The following is a 5,000-nucleotide window of genomic DNA, read 5'->3' as shown; positions in this document are numbered from 1 at the left end:
AGGTTACTAGGTGCATGAAAGTCGAATCCCATTCAAAGCATATAGAATGTTGTATGGTCTCCATCGTAGGGATAAATACAATTGGGTATCACAAATTTGTTTGACTTTATATAGATATGGATTTGGCTATGTGTGGGAAAACCAGGGTATGGAAAATGTAAATGGTTTCTTGTATCTTTTTAAACAGAGATTATTTGACTGCCATTTGCAAGATTTGGAAAGCAATTTAATATCACATGATAGATTTACCTTCTATTTTACATTCAGACAACTGCATAATCCCCCGCAATATCTAAACATAATCAAGAACCCTGGTTTTACGAAAAGCCCTCACAAGAGTCAGACTTGGTGTATCCCCATTGAAACCACATAGACTGAGATATTCCAAAAAGTGTGAAAATACGTGTTGCTTATTCTGTAAAGATATACAAGAAACTGAACTCCATTTTGCTTTGACCTGCCCAGAAAACAAAAAATCTTCGAGAACAGTATACACCGAAGAAGTATTATGTGAGCCCCAATGCGTTTAACTCACTCAGTACGGCAAGTCCTCTCTTCTCCTCTACACAGACCCCTCGGATGTCCAGTGGGTGTCTCAATGACCCAACCTTTAGCTTCCGTCGTTAGAATTGTGGTATTCTTTGTCAACATTCACCTCTTCAGTATAAGAGCCTTCCGCTTGCAATATTTTGATGATGGTAATTGGGGTGAAACGCTGTTAACGTCTTCTCTTTCGCCGTTCGTATGGAGAGAGTTAAATTGTCAATGTTGTCTTCAGATGTGAAGACACGCATTTCACTTTCTCTGTACTTGTCCAAAGCTTTCACCCACAGAAACAAGATTGTCTTAAGTTAATAACGCCCGGTTACACTCCCATCTGTGTTTGTCTTCTTCTTTCTCTGTCCCTGTCTCTGTCTCTCTCCATTCTCACTCCCTCTCTGTCTCTCATGATCATCTCTCTCTCTCTCTCTTTCTTTCCTCTCTTTCCCTACCTTTGCTTTTCACGACCTAAACAATAAACTATTCAGACCTCTCTCCCTCCCCCCCCTCTCTCTCCTGTCTACCTCTGTTAAGTGTATGTCACTTGATGATGATGATGATGATGACGATGATGATGACGATGATGATGACGATGATGATGATGATGATGATGACGATGATGATGACGATGATGATGATCTTTCAAGCATTCTTTTTCTGACACCTTTTCATGAGGGGCAACGGCGTGTAAATGAATAATCTACCCATCCATCCTTCTCTTTCTCTCTCTCTGTGTGCCATTCTTTTTGTCTCTCTGTCTGTCTGTATGTCTGTCTGTCTGTTTCTGCCCCCCCTCTCTTTGTCTGTCTGTCTCTGTCTCTCTCTCTCTTTGTCCCTCCATCCTTCCTTACTCCCCCCCCCCTCTCTTTGTCTGTCTGTCTCTGTCTCTCTCTCTCTTTGTCCCTCCATCCTTCCTTACTCCCCCCCCCCCTCTCTCTCTCTGTCTGTCTCACGGCCTAATAATTGTGCTATGTTCTGCAAAAACAGATCGTTGATATTGTCGTAGGGTCGATACCTTGTCGTTCGTTAGCCTATCACAGGCTGTGAGATTGCTTTATGCCATGCATTCCACACGGCAATAATGATTTTCTTTTAAACAAAGCTGTGTCGTTGTAGCTCTGTGTGTGTGTGTGTGTGTGTGTGTGTGTGTGTGTGTGTGTGTGTGTGTGTGTGTGTGTGATTGTTGGTTGTGATGTGATTACTGACTGGTATGTTATTTTGAAGATACAGAACAGTGTGACAAGACAGGACAAGACAAGACCAGGCGCGTTTATTTCAGGAAACCCCTTGTAGAGGAGAGAAAAGATCAATGCTGTGAGAGCGCAGAGGGTTTTGAGAGAGGATGTGAAAGAGTCTGGAACTGGAGCATCGGGGTGTTAAATGGAAGTGTTCTGTGGGCTTTTGCTTCATGTCTGCCGTTTGCCCGCTAACCAGAAGGTTCGGAACCCAGGCGTATAAAGATCCCGTCATTTTATGAGGCAACGTTTGCGTGGGTTTTTATGAACGCGCGCGCGCGCGCGCGCACACACACACACACACACACACACACACACACACACACACACACACACACACACACACACACACACACACACACACACACACACACACACACACACACACACAACACACACAACACACACACACACACACACACACACACACACACACAATCGCACTGTGTCACACACACACACCCCTTTGATGACGAAGTATGCCTGCCTAACGTGCTGTCTAACAGCTTTTGTAGTTGTACACGGGAAAAGTCTGCTGCTGTGAGCAAGTGAAAGGGGGGAAAAGTAGCCCCAACGTGAGAAGATGGGGAGGAGGAGGAGGAAGAAGAAGAACAAGAAGAAGAAAAATGAGGAGGAGGAGGAGCAACCAGAAGAAGAAGAAGGGGAAGGAGGAGAAGGAAGAGGAGGAAGAGAGGAGGAGGAGAAGAAGAAGAAGGAGGAGGAGGAGGAAGAATAAGGAGGAGAAGGAGGAGAAGAAGAAAGAGGAAGAGTAGGAGGAGGAGGAGGAGGAATAAACACAAACAGAAACAGAAAGATGATGAACTTCCAAAGCCTTGAGCTCGATAGACCTTCTGCAGATTCTGAAAAGCACACATGCGTGTAACGTGTTATTTATTCTCAGGAAAAAAAAGATGTGAGCCCAGAGACACTAATCCCCCAAGGTTCGGACGAACTGCTAAGCTGGTAACACCTTCTGCAAACGACACATCTCCGCAACGAGAGCGCCCCCTATCCTCACAACCCCCCCCCCCACCCCCCCACACACCACACACACACACACCCCACCCCATCTGCTAACACTTTCCACAGAGTTAGAATATAGATTTTCTTGACATACTGCAGTTTGTGTTTATCCTGGTCGCCTATATCCTTTTTACACGAATGTTTGACATAAGTTTCCAACGTCTATAAGAAGATATATATATATATAAATATTAAAAAAATGCGATAGAGGAAAAAAAACTATCTTGGAAGGATTCCGATTTACCCCGTTCATCCATTTTCAAGGGAAAAAAAAAAGAAAAAAAAAAAGAAGCTCGATTTCGTCTAGCAAATGGGAGATAAATTCAAAACTAACATAGGGACGTGTCTTGTCGCTGTCCACCCCTTCCCCCACACCCACACCCACACCCACACCTACCTCCCTTCCGCGCCCTCCTGTCATAAGTGAGCTTGTCTCCTTCAAAGCGTAAGACGAATTCAGTTAGTTGCAGTAAAAATCGAATATGCTGTAAAATGCCAAGGAACACGCAGACACAGACAAAGACACAGACAAACAGACACACACACATGCACACACACACACGCACGCACGCGCGCGCGCGCGCACACACACACACACACACACACACACACACACACACACACACACACACACACACAAACACACACACACAATTACACAGAGAGACAGAGATGTGGACAGACATATACACGCGCGCGCGCGCACACACACACACACACACAATCACGACTCTCCCCCTCCTTCCCGCTCCCACACCCCCTCCTCCGCCCCCCCCCCCCCCCCCATCCCCCCACACTCCCCCCCCCACACACATCGTTGGCTTCTCACAAAAATCGATCATGATATTTGACGGAAAGAAGCTATTTCATGGATAGGATGGGTGAAAGGCTGGAGAAAGGGGGGATGGGGGTGATGGTCACACAGAGAGAGAGGAGAGAGAGAGAGAGAGAGAGGGGTGCAGTGAGAGTCTTAAGGAGAAGGGGAAGGAAAGGAAATCTTTCCAATCTAATACCAATTAGATTCCCGATTTTTTCGGCATCAAACGTTTTCTGAGGAGGTGGGGATCGAATTCCAAAATCCAGAAGGAGAAGGAATTAGAATAGGAAATTCCTCATTATGGATTCCTGCCCCTCCGCTCCCCCCCCCCCCCCCCACCCTCCCTCATCGTCCCCTCCACCCCACACACCACCCCCACCCCCACACTTACACACACCCCAACCCCAACCTTCCTCAAGTTACATGAGCAATAATGATGCATGTCTCACGGATGTCATCCCAAAATCTGTTAAAATATCGAAACTGGGTCAGCATATATTTTGCCAATAACATGTGTGTGGACTTGCCAGCTATATTAACATGTTGTTGCTGTTGGAAACTGTGTTGAATATCGAGCACTGACCGACAATAAAAGCATCGAAATTATGCTCATGTTCATGTTTAATTCAGTTCAATAGCGGAGCGCAAGGAGTTCTCGAGAGGCCAGGAACAACGGAAAATAAAATAAAATAATAAAAAATAAAAAACCACGAAAGGATTAAAGAAACGAAATGAGTACACGAAATTTCACACCTTTTAACGAATTTCCGTTTGAACATCGGAGAGAAAAATAAACAGGTGTACATCTAGACTTGTCGTTTCTCTCATTCTCTCTCGCCTTGACTACCGTAATTCTCTATTGTCTGGTTTGCCTGCTTCATCCTTTCAGTCCCTTCAGCGCATTCAAAACTCGGCTGCCCGACTCGTCCTCAGAAAGAAAAGATCTGAGCACATCACTCCTCTTTTGCAACATCTCCACTGGTTCCCTGTCTCACACCGAATAAAGTACAAGATCAGCACTCTATGTTATAAATGTATTCACAAAACTGCCCCTTCCTATCTCTGTGGCTGCCTTCACCTCTACACTCCATCTCGCTCACTACGATCGGCTTCGGATCCACTCTGTTTACGCATACCCAGATTCAAACACTCGACTGTTGGCCGCCGTTCTTTCTCTGTCTCTGGACCTTGCGATTGGAATGAACTTCCCCTTTCGCTTCGTCAGGTCTCCACTCTCAGCTCTTTCAAGTCTGGCCTTAAAACCCACCTCTTCCCAAAATAGCCTCCCTTGCCTGCCCTTCCTTGTCTTTAGTTTCTACAGTTTTAGAGTTATGCATGCGTGTGAATGACAGGTGCGAAAGCACTTTGATTTGTCTCTGCACAAG

General features: G+C 45.6%; 1 long non-coding RNA gene across 1 annotated transcript in view; it reads left to right on the top strand.

Moving 5' to 3' along the window:
* LOC143283693 (uncharacterized) overlaps positions 1–5,000 on the top strand; it is a 109,262-nt gene that overhangs the window by 6,619 nt on the left and 97,643 nt on the right. The window lies entirely within an intron of this gene.

The sequence above is a fragment of the Babylonia areolata genome, chromosome 7 (assembly GCF_041734735.1).
Source record: "Babylonia areolata isolate BAREFJ2019XMU chromosome 7, ASM4173473v1, whole genome shotgun sequence".
Classification (NCBI taxonomy): Eukaryota; Metazoa; Mollusca; class Gastropoda; order Neogastropoda; family Buccinidae; genus Babylonia; species Babylonia areolata.
Note: the sequence above shows the minus strand (reverse complement) of the source record. Positions and strands in the feature narration are given on the sequence as shown.